Source organism: Rhinolophus sinicus, chromosome X (assembly GCF_036562045.2).
Source record: "Rhinolophus sinicus isolate RSC01 chromosome X, ASM3656204v1, whole genome shotgun sequence".
NCBI lineage: Eukaryota > Metazoa > Chordata > Mammalia > Chiroptera > Rhinolophidae > Rhinolophus > Rhinolophus sinicus.
In genome coordinates this window covers 90,657,987-90,670,774 of record NC_133768.1, presented here as the reverse complement: position 1 = coordinate 90,670,774, position 12,788 = coordinate 90,657,987, and positions in this window count along the sequence as shown.

Here is a 12,788-nt window from a genome sequence, read left to right as displayed (position 1 = left end):
TGACCACTGCAAAATTACAACTAAACTACAGAACAACCATTATTGAGAATCATTTGAAATCTAGCTAAACAGAAGTTCTATAACTAAGGATATAACAAACAAGCCACGTCAAAACTGGTAGGAAGGGGAGAGACTCTGAATCGGCTCATCCCACACCCACATGTGGCAGTTAAAAATTGAAAGTGATGTCTTGACTGTAGAGGTCCCTTCTGAGGGGGACCTCTTCACACCAGGTTCCCAAGCACAGAGTTGTAGTGCCATGAAGAGAAATCCCCATAATTTCTGACTGTGAAAATAAGCAGAGATTGTGGCTGAGTGAGACAGAAAGCGGCTGCAGTCCAAGGTGTTCCTCTTAAAGGGCCTTCACATGGATTTACTGACTGACAGACACATTCTGAGCTCCAGTGCTGGGGCAGCATCTGGAAAGGCACCAGGGACATAGAGGGAAGTACTAAACTATCTGGATTCAGGATGAGGTCTGGAGGGGGAGCTTTCTCCAGACAGAAGTGCTGGCAGAAGCTATTGTTTCTTTGCTGAGCTGTCCCCTGACTGAGCCTGCAAATGCAGAAAGGCACCATATCTCAGTCTCCATCAATGTAGCTAACACCATTTGCTCTGCCCTAGTGATTACCTGAGAACCCACCACACCCAAATTTCAATCCTACCCAAACTGGTTCCTGTGGCTTTTTTTGTATTGTTTTTAGATATTCCTGGTCATTTACAGAATGTGAAAGAATTCATGAGACTCAGAAAAGTAGGAAAGCAAGAAAAGGACTATGGAAATTTGGACAATGAGGATGCCCATAGCAGTGTCTAGAGAAGATCGCTGCCCCAATGAGAAGGAGTGTTGGGGTTTTATATTTTTCTATGCAGGATGTAGGGTGCTTGTCAGCTTGCAGTGGTTTGCTGTTACAATTGGCTTCTTCTGGGAATTATTGTGTTCTCATCTATGATGTGCGTCTGTTACCTTGCAGGGGGTTGCTGTTGCAGTTGGCATCTTCTGTGAACTGTTCTGTCTCCATCTATGATGTATGTAGGGTGCTTCTCAGTTTTCAAGTTCAGTGCTATCTGGTGGATTCAGAGACAAGCAATTAATTTTTAAGCTAATTCCTGCTAACACACAAGCTTGCTTCTGTTAATTTTTCACCTGCCTCATCCATTTCCATATAAATGACCTGTTTTGGCATATGCTACAGACTTTCCTAAAATCTCTCAAAGGTTCACAAACCTCAAACAAGGAGCATCTGGCCTCGGTGTGCCCTGTACCTCGTGCTAAGCAGCCACAAGGCTGGCACTAGTGGCAGATGGACTCAGTTCACAGTTTAGCCTCTCCCAGGCAACTCCAAGCCCAATAAAAGTGACGACCATCTGCAGATCACTTTGTAGCTCATACCAAGTGGCCCCAAGCAGAGCACAGGAAGCGGTTGATCTTGGCCTGCATCAGAGTCCTTACCAAGAGGCCACAGAATGCACAAACCCAGTGGCCAACTTCATTACACATGAGAGCACCACCCAACTACTTCCGCCAATGACACACACAAAGGGCAGACTGGGAAAGCACCAGAACCCTGCTAAAGTGAATCCTGCTCCAATGGGTCAGCCCCTAAACTACAGCTCCTCTACTTTAGTCATGGCCAATCCTCACATCCATTCACCTGATGTGCCATTCAATTCCTCCCACTGATGTGCCAACAACAATAAAGGCTCAACTACAATGGGAGGGAAAACACACAACCCACACAAGAGACACACCTGGAGCACCTGGCTCAGGTGACCAGGGAGACTGCTACTCTGCCCCACAAGAAACCTACTGCATAAGGCCACTCTACCAATATCAAGATACATGGCAGCTCTACTTGATAAATAGAAACAAACACAGGGAGGCAGCCAAAATGAGGAGACAAAGAAATATTTCCCAAATGAAAGATCAGAATAAAGCGCCAGAAAAGAACTAAACAAAATGGAGACAAGCAATCTATCAGAAGCAGAGTACAAAACACCGATGTTAAGGATGCTCAGTGAACTCAATGAGAACTTCAAAAAAGAGACAGGAAACATAGAAAATAACCAGTCAGAAGTGAAGAATAGAATAATTGAAAGGAAGAATAGATTAGAGGAAATCAACAGTAAATGAGATGAAGCAGAGGATCAGGTCAACGATTTGAAAGACAAGGTAACAGAAAACACCCAATCAGAACAGCAAAAAGAAAAATAATTTTAAAATGAGTGTAGTTTAAGAGGCTTCTGAGACAACATCAAGTGTACCATCAGTACCATCATAGAGTAACGGAGGAGAAGATAAACAGGAAGGAATCAAAAACCTATTTGAAGAAATAATGACTAAAAATTTCCTTAATCAGGCAAAGGAAATGGAAAAACAAGCCCAAGAAACACAGAGTCCCAAAAAAGATGAATCCAAAAAGGACCACATCAAGACACATCATAATTAAAATACCAAAGGTTAAAGGCAAATAAATAAAATTAAAAGCAGCAAGAGAAAAGCAATTAATTACCTACAAGGGAACTCCCATAAGATCATCAGCTGATTTTTTTCAACAGAAATTTTGTAGGCCAGAAGGGATTGGCAGGAAATATTCAAAGCGATGAAAAGCAAGGACCTACAATCACAACTACTCTACCCAGCAAAGCTATCATTTAAAATCGAAGGTGAGATTAATAGCTTCCCAGACAAGGAAAACCTAAAGGAATTCATCACCACCAAACCAATATTGCAAGAAATGTTGAATGGACTTCTTTTAGAAAAAGAAGGAGGGAAAGAAGGTCAAACATATTAATAACAAAATGTCAATAATTACATATCTTTCAACAATTACTTTAAATATAAGTGGATTAATTCAATCTAAATATATGGCCCCAGGGAGAACACCTCATGGCTCCTGTCTGCTACTACATGTAGGGCTGCCCTTTGTAGAGGTGAGAAAATGCAGTGCAAAATAGTCATGGGGATGTGAAGTACAGCATAGGGAATAAACTTAATAATATGTTAATAACAATGTGTAGTGCCAGTTGGGTACTAGACTAATCGAGGGGAATTCCTTCATAAATTGTATAAATGTCTAACCACTATGTTGTACACCTGAAACTAAAATAAAGTATATTGAATGTCAACTGCAATTGAAAATTAAAACTAAAACAAAGATATAGGGTGGTTGAATTGATAAGAAAACAAGACACTTACATATGCTGTCTAGAAGAGACGCACTTTAGATCGAAAGACGCACACAGGCTGAGTAAAAGGATGGAAAAATATGTTTCATGCCAATGGAAATAACCAAAAATCACCTGGGGTAGCAATACTTATACTAGACAAAATAAACTTTAAAACAAAGGCTGTATGTAACAAGGGTCAAAAAAAGACCCAGTATTTCTTCTTTATGATACTTATCCAAAGAAACTCAATACACTAATTAAAAAATACATATGCATCTCTATGTTCATTTCAGCATTATTTAAAATAGCCAAGATATGGAAGCAACCTAAGTGTCCATCAATAGATGAATGGATATAGAAGAACTAGTACATATATACAATGTAACATTACTAAGCCATAAAAAAAGAATGAAAATGAAATCTTGCCATCTGCAAGATGACTAGACCTAGAGGGTATTATGCTGAGTGAAATAAGTCAGATAGAAAAAGACAAATACCATATGATATCATTTATATATGGAATCTAAAACACAAAAGAACCAAACAGAAACAAACTGATAGATACAGAGAACATTTTGAAGGTTTCCAGATGGGAGGGGGTGGGGGTATGAGTGAAGGGGGGAATGGCAATAAAAAGTATAAATTGGTAGCTAAAAATAGTTATGGGCATATAAATTATAGCATAGGGAATAATACTGTAATAACCATGTATGGTGTTAGACGGGTACTAGATTTATCAGGGTGATAACTTTGTAAGATATATAAATGTCTAATTATTGAAATTTTGTACCCCTGAAACTAATATAATATTGTATGTCAACTAATTGAAAAATTATGTATACACACACACACACACACACACACACACATAAATAATATATGGGACAGCGGTGATCAGCTAGCATTCAATCAAACATTGACTGCTCTTCTGAGGGCTTAGGTCATTAGTATCAGACCATCGTAACTAGCAAAGTAACAGTGTTACATAGATTTTCACTGAGGGGAAATGTGGCTTGTTAATAAACCCAGTTAGAAATTACCTTTATTATTAAAATCAGTGTTGTGGAAGATATGCGCATTAGCTAAGAAACTTTATAGATATTCCTCCCACCCCTCAAAAAAAAAGCTTCAAAGGACAGGGTAAATCTGTTAATTAGGGGCTATTGCAGTTGGTGACTAAGTGAAAGCAAAGGCTCATTTACCATTCTGAAAATCTTAAGATCCTTAAAAATTATGCTAAATGTACTCTTCCTGTGCACCATAAATGGAACAATAAAGTGTAGAGAACAGCACATCTTTTTACAACATGATTTACTGAATACTTATAGCCCACTCTTGAGACTTCAGAGGGAAAAGAAAAGATTTCTTTCAAAATAACACTGCTCCTTTACAATGCTTCTGGTCACCCAAGATCTCTGATGGAGATGTACAGTGAAGTTAATGTTTTCATGCCTGCTAACACAACATGCATTCCGCAGCCCATAGGTCAAGAAGTAATTTTGACTTTCAAGTGTTATCATTTAATAAATACGAGGTCTAACAATTAAGTTTGTGAATTCGCTACCATGCACTTACATTGGCAGCACTATAGAAACAGCTCAGTAAAGTTTCATAACCTTGGTATATCAGTGTCTCAAAGCCATGCCCATGTTGATATGTGGCGGTGTCTTGCTGAGTGGTGTTCATTTTTGTTGCTGCATGTTTTTGTGTGCCATTGTGAGAATGTCTGTGCTTGAATTAAAACAATGAACAAACATTAAATTTCATGTTAAACTTGGTGGGAGTGGAAGTGAAATCAGGGACATGTCAGTCCAAGTTTATAGGGATAATGCCATAAAGAAAATGGTAGTGTATATTACAAATGGACTAAACGCTTTTCTGAGTGAAGAGAATGAGTCACTGCTGAAGAGAGGTCAGGGCAGACAGTAACAAGCAAAACTGATGAAAACATTGCAAGTATTCATCAAATTGTGCATCAAAATTATCAACTGACTGTGAGAAGCATAGCAGACCAAGTAAACATTGATAAAGAAACAATTAGGAAAACCTTTTGTTTTTTCATAGACCAGAAGCATTTTTTATTTATTTATTGGGGTGACAATTGTTAGTAAAGGTACATAGATTTCACGTGTACAATACTGTAATACATCATCTATATCCCACATTATGTGTTGACCGCCGAGTCAGTTATCCTTCCATCACCATTTATTTGATGCCATTTACCATTGTCTATAACTGCTCTCCCCCCCTTATCCTTTGGAAACAACTAAACTATTGATTATGTCTATGAGTTTTGTTTCTTCGTTTGTTTGTCATGTTCTATTGTTGTTTTCGTTTTACATACCATATATCAGTGAAATCATATGGTTCTCTCCTTTTTCTGTCTCACTTATTTTGCTTACCACTATAATCTCAAGATCCATCCATGTTGTTGCAAATGGTACAATTTTATCTTTTTTAGGGGTGGATGGTATTTCATTGTGTATATATACCACAACTTCTTCATCCATTCATCTATTGAAGGACATTTTGGTTGTTTCCATGTCTAGGTCAACGTAAATAAAGCTGCAGTAAAACTTGTAGCACATATGTCTTTATGAATAAAGGTTTTCAGATTTTTTGGGGAGATGACCAGGAGAGGGTTTGTTGGGTCATATGGTAATTCTATTCTTAATTTTTGAAGAACTTCCACACTGCCTTGCGTAACGGCTGCACCAGTCTGTATTCCCACCAACAGTGTATGAGGGTTCCTTTTTCTCCACAGCCTCTCCAACACTTGTTACTATTTGTCTTATTGATGATAGTCATTCTAATTGGGGTGAGGTGATATTTTTTTTTTATTTTTTTTAAATTAAATTTATTGGGTTGACAATTGTTAGTAAACAAGACAAACAAATGAGAAACAGAAACTCATAGACACAGACAATAGTTTAGTGGTTGCCAGAGACTAAGGGAGGTGGGGGGTGGGCGGTGGGAGATGAGGGTAAGGGGGATCGAATATATGGTGATGGAAGGGTGAGGTGATATTTGTGGGGTTTTTTGTTATTTTTTTATTAAATTTATTGGGGTGACAATTATTAATAAAATTACATAGATTTCAGGTGTACAATTCTGTATTACATCATCTATAAATCCCATTGTGTGTTCATAACCCAGAGTCAGTTCTCCTTCCATTCCAGAGTCAGTCCATTCCTTCCAGTTCTTCATGGTTCAGCCTTGAGAGGCTATATATTTCTAAGAACTTGTCCATTTCTTGTAGGTTGTTGAATTTGATGGCATATAGTCCTTCATACTACTCTTGGATGATCCTTTGTATTTCTGTGGTGTCCGTGATAACTTCCCCTTTTTCAGTTCTGATTTTGTTAATTAGTGTCTTCTCTCTTTTTATCTTAGTAAGTCTAGCCAAGGGTTTGTCAATTTTGTTAATCTTTTCAAAGAACCAGCTCTTTGTCACATTAATTTTTTCTATTGTCTTTTTGTTATCTATTTCATTTAGTTCTGCTCTAATTTTTGTTATTTCATTTCTTCTGCTGACCTTGGGTTTTACTTGTTCTTCTTTTTCTAGTTCTTTAAGGTGTAACATGAGGTTATTTATTTGGGAGTTTTCTTGTTTCTTGAGATAGGCCTGTAATGAGATAAATTTCCCTCTTAAAACTGCTTTCGCTGCATCCCAAAAATTTTGGTAGGATGTATTTTCATTGTCATTTGTTTCTATGTATCTTTTGATCTCTCCTCTAACTTCTTCTTTGACCCAGTCGTTCTTTAAAAGTATGTTGTTTAATCTCCATGTATTTGTGTTTTTCCCCGCTTTCTTTTTACAGTTGATATCCAATTTCAAAGCCTTGTGATCAGAGAATATGCTTGGTATGATTTCAATCTTCTTAAATTTGCTGAGGCTGATTTTATGTCCCAATATATGGTCTATCCTTGAGAATGTTCCATGTACACTAGAAAAGAATGTATAGTCTGATGTTTTAGGATGAAGTGCTCTATAAATGTCAATTATGTCCATTTCATCTAATGTGTCATTTAGGGCTGCTATTTCATTATTTATTTTCTGTTTGGATGATCTATCCATAGCTGTCAATGATGTATTTAAGTCCCCTAGTATAATTGTGTTTTGGTCAATTTCTCCCTTTAGTTCTGTTAGTAGTTGCTTGGTATATTTCGGTGCTCCCTGATTGGGGGCATAAATATTGATGACCATTATGTCTTCTTGTTGTAGAGTCCCCTTTACCATTATGAAATGTCCATCTTTGTCTTTTGTTACCTTTTTCACCCTGAAGTCTGTTTCATCTGATATCATTATGGCTACCTGATTTTCTCTGGATACCATTTGCTTGGAGTGTCAATTTCCACCCTTTCACTTTGAATCTATGCTTGTCCTTGTAGCTGAGATGTGTCTCTTGGAGACAGCATATGGTTGGGTTATTTTTTTGATGCAATCTGCTACTCTGTGCCTTTTTATTGGTGAGTTCAGTCCATTTACATTTAGGGTGATTATTGATATGTGAGGATTTCCTATCATTCTATCTTTAGTCTTCTGTTAAGACTGTGTCTCCATTGTTTCGTTGTCATTTTGTTGTTGTCTATTATTTCTCTGTGGTGGTAATATATGATTTTTCCCCCTGTTTTTGTTTTTTTATTATTACAGTATAAATTTCAGTTCTGGATTTTTTTGAGTGGTTACCATTAAGTTTATGTAAAAGATAGTTTGATCTTTAGAATATTCCATTTTCTTCAGCATGCTTACTTTCTCCATTCCCATATTCCGGTTCAGGCCTTTACTTTCCCCCTTTTCATGTTTTCATTGCCACAAATCGTCCCTGTCAATGGTGGTCGAACAGCCTCCTTTAGTATTTCTTGTGGTGCAGGTTGTGTATTAGAAAATTCCCTCAGCTTCTGTATGTCTGGAAAGGTCTTTATTCCTCCTTCATATCAAAAGCATATCTTTGCTGGATATATTATTCTTGGCTCATAATTTCTCTTTTTCAATACTGTGAATATTTGATTCCATTCCATCTTGGCTTGTAGAGTTTCTGCTGAAAAATGTGATGATAATCTAATAGGCTTTCCTTTGTAGGTTACCATCTCCTTTTCCCTGGCTGCCTTGAGGATTCTTTCTTTGTCGTTGATTTTGACAGCTTTAATACAATGTGTCTTGGAGAAGGCCTATTGGGGTTGAACTAATTAGGTGTCGTATTTGCTTCTTGGATTCAAGGATCTAGTTCTTTCAAAAGTTTGGGAAGTTCTCATCAACTATTTGTTTGAATATATTCTCTGTTCCCTTCTCTCTTTCTTCTCCTTCTGGTATGCCCATTATTCTTATATTGCTCTTTCTGATGGAGTCAGAAAGTTCTTGTAGAGTTCTTTCATTTCTTTTAAGTCTCAAGTCTCTTTCTTCTTCCATCCATGTCATTTCCAGGTTTCTATCTTCGATGTCACTGATTCTTTCCTCCATCTGGTCAACTCTACTACCTAAGCTGGCTATTTCATTCTTAATTTCTTCTATTGAGTTCTTAATCTCCAGAAATTCTATTTGGTTCTTTTTTAAAATTTCAATCTCTTTGGTAAAATGTTCATGTTGTTCTTTGATTGTGTTTCTGAGTTCATTAAACTGCCTTTCTGTGTTTTCTTGCATCTCATTGAGTTTTTTCAGAACTGCAATCTTGAATTCTCTGTCATTTAAGTCACATATTTCCATATCTTTAAGTTCCTCTTCTGGAGACTTTTCACTTTCTTTCTGAGCTGTCTTTTTGCTTTGGTTATTCATGGCACTTAATGATTTATTATTTATCTTGCTAGACATCTGCAGGAGTGGGTTCTGCAACAAGTTGATAGTAACAATGCTTTCTTTTGGTTTGCAGTACGTGTTTGTAGAATGTTTTATTTTCTCTCTGACTGCAGCCTTTTTTTTTTCTCTCACACTGTAGTGTTACGTTTTCTCTGCACTATTCCAGCTTCTCACACAGTGGGGGGATTTTCTGGAAGACAGTCTTCTTCTCTGCTAACAGTTCGCCTGGGTCATAGAGCACTGTGTCCATGTGGGGATGCAAGAGCTTCTGAAGTTACAAAGCTCTTCCTGCACCAGATTCAGAGCCTGTGTGTTTCAGCAGTTCTGTTTACTCCTGCAGGGATCTGCCCAAATAGGTGGGGCCAGGGATGGGGTGAGTTGTGAGAGGTGGCCCAGAGCAATGGCGGCGACCACCACCATAGCCAGTTCTGCTTCCACAGCTCCCTCCCCTTTGCCAGAACTAGTTGGTCTTTTGAATCTGTGTCTGCGGACCACAGTTCTCAGAACTGCAAATATTCTGTTCTTTTGATCTGACACTGCTACGGTTCAGCTTCTAGCACTGGGCAGGTGTGGGCACGGTGAGCTCTGGGAGGGTAAGGAGGGACTAGCTAGTCTCAGTGTCTAAGGCTTCCATTCTCTGCGGCAGTGAGGGCTTAAACCATCATTTTCAGCCTTCTTCCCTCAGTCTTTGCTCCAACGTCTCTGCCGTTAGTGTTGGGTTCACCCATGTTATATGCTGTCCCCTCAGCCCTGTGGGCCATAAGCGCAGCCCTAGCTTTCCAAGTTCTCTCTCTCTCGTAGCTGCGGTAGTTCTGGAATGCAGGGAGCTAGGAGCACTGAGCTAGGTCTGCGTTCTATATCCATGCAGCCCCTCTCTGCACTTCTCCCTTACCTCTTCCCCTGCTCGTGCAGTTTGCCCACCTGTAGATGAATTCAGTTGTGAGCCTCTCTGTCTGCCTGTCTGCTGTGCAGGGTGTCCTTTGTGGAGTTATAGTTTTTCAATTTGTTGTAAATTCCAGGAAAGATTTCCAGAGGCTCACCTCACGCTGCCATTTTGATGATGTAATCTTCTATATGCATGTTATTCACTGTTTTAATCACAAATGGATGTTGTATGGTATCAAATGTTTTTTTCTGCATCTATTCATATCATAAAGTTATTTTTATCTCTTATTTTTTATGTGGTGTATCACATTGATTGATTTACTTATTTTGAACTATCCTTGTGACCATGGGATGAACCCCACTGGATCGTGATGTGTAGTCTTTTTAATGTATTGTTGTATTTGATTTGCTAGAATTTTGATTAGGATTTTTGTATCTGTATGATAGAGATATTGGTCTGTAATTTTATGTGTATGTATGTGTTATATTTACCAGGTTTTGAGATCAGGATGATGTTGGCCTCATAAAATCAGTTAGGAAGTATTGAATCTTTTACAATTTTTTCAAAGAGTTTGAGTTGGACAGGTGTTAGATCCTCTTCGAACGTTTGGTAGAATTCACTAGTGAAGCCATCTGGCCCTAGGTTTTGCTTTTTTTTTGGGGGGTATGGGTAGTGAAACAACAGAAGCTTATTGCCTCACAGTACTGGAAGTTAGAAATCCAAGATCAAGGTATTGGCAAGATTGGTTTCTTCCAAGGCCTCTCTCCTTGGCTTATAGATGACCATCTTCTCCCTGTGTATTCAGATGGTATTTCCTCTGTGTATGTTTGTGTCCTGATCTCTTCCTTTTTTTTCTTTTGAGAAGGTGTTGGATGACTGATTCAATTTCCTTATTATTAATCAGTCTATTTACATTTTCCAGTATTTTGTGATTCAGTCTAGGAAGGCTACAGGTTTCTAAGAACTTGACCATTTCTTCTAGGTTATTGAATTTGGTAGCATATAGTCCTGCATAGTAGTCTGGTATGATCCTTTGTATTTCTGTGTTACTTATAGTAACTTTTCCCCTTTCATTTCTGATTTTATTTGTGTCTTTTCTCTGTTTACATTATTGAGTCTAGTGAAAGGAAGGTTTGTCAATTTTATTAATCTTTTCAATGAACTGCCTTTCTGTTGTTCTCTATTTCATTTATTCCTGCTCTAATTTTTATTATTTTGCTCCTTCTGCTGAGCTTTGCTTTCATTTTTTCTTCTCTTTCTAGTTCTTTAAGGTGTGACATGAGGCTGTTTATCTGGAATTTTTCTTCTTTCATGAGATAGGCCTGCAATGATATAAAATTCCCTCTTACTGCTTTCACTACCTCCCAACAATTTTGATAGGGTGTATATTTGTTCTTATTTGTTTCTATGTATACTTTGATCTCTCCTTTTATTTCTTCTTTGACCCAGTCATTCTCTAATAGCACATTGTTTAATCTCCACATATTTGTGGTTTTTCCTGCTGTCTTTTTGCAGTTGATACCTAATTTCAAAGTCTTGTCATCAGAGAATATGCTTGAAATGGTTTCAATCTTCTTAAATTTCCTGAGGCTAGTTTTATGTCCCAATCTATGGTATATCCATGAGAATGTTCCATGCACACTAGAAAAGAATGTGTAGTCTGATGTTCTAGGATGAAGTGCTCTCTAAATGTCAGTTATGTCCATTTCATCTAATGTATCATCGGGCTGCTATTTCATTATTTATTTTCTGTTTGGATGATGTATGCATAGCTGTCGATGATGTATTTATGTCCCCTAGTACAATTTTGTTTTGGATAGTTTCTCTATTTCTTTCTGTTAGTAGTTGCTTTGTATATTTTGATTCTTTCTGATTGGGGGCATACATATTGATAAGTGGCATGTCTTCTTGTATTGTCCCCTTTATCATTTTGAAGTGCCCATCCTTATCTCTTGTTACTTTTTTATCCTGAAGGCTCCACCTTATGGTCTCTGGATACCATTTTCTTGGAGTATCAATTTCCACTCTTTCACTTTGAGTCCATATCTGTCCTTGTAGCTGAGATGTGTCTCTTGGGGGCAACATATAGTTGGGTTTAGTTTTTTTACCTGTCTACTACTCTATGCCTTTTTATTGGTGAGTTCAGTCTATTTACATTTAGGGTGATTATTGATATATGAGAATTTCCTATAGCCATTCTATCCCTTGTTTTCTGGTAGCTTGGTGTCTCCCTTGTTTCTTTGCCTTTTTGTTGCCTTTTAGCGTGGTGGTATTCTATGATTTTTCCCTTTATTTCTTCTTTTTTTATGTTATATGTCTCAGTTCTGCATTTTTTGAGTTGTTACTGTTAGGTTTATGCAAAAGGAAGTTTCATATATACAGTAGACCTTTGTCTTCAATATGCTTCTTATATCCATCTCCCTTTTCAGGTTCACACCTTTACTGTCTCCCCTTTTATGTTTCTGTTGTCACAAGATATCCCTATCTAAGCTATGAGTTGATTTCTGAAATGCAGTAGTCTGAAATAGCAAGTTATCTGTTTCTTCTTTTTCCCTTTCTTTAGTGTTTTTATTTTCTTTACCCTTCATATTATGTTTAAGTGTATAGTGTCCTGTTTTGTGTAGGGGTTGCGATTGCCTGCTTCTCTCAGTCTGTTAGTAACCTTGCTCATGTTTTTTTATTCTGTTGATTTTTTGTTTCAGTTGCAATAGCTTTATTCAGTATTACTTGCAAGGCAGATTGTGTGTTAGAAAATTCCCTCAGCTTCCGTATGTCTAGATAGGTCTTTATTCCTCCTTCATACCTAAAGGATAACTTTAGCGGATATTTTATTCTTGGCTGATAATTTATATCTTTCAATAGTTTGAATATTCTACTTCCTCCTGGTTTGCAGAGTTTCTGCTGAAAAGTCTGATGATAATCTAATAAGTGTTTCCT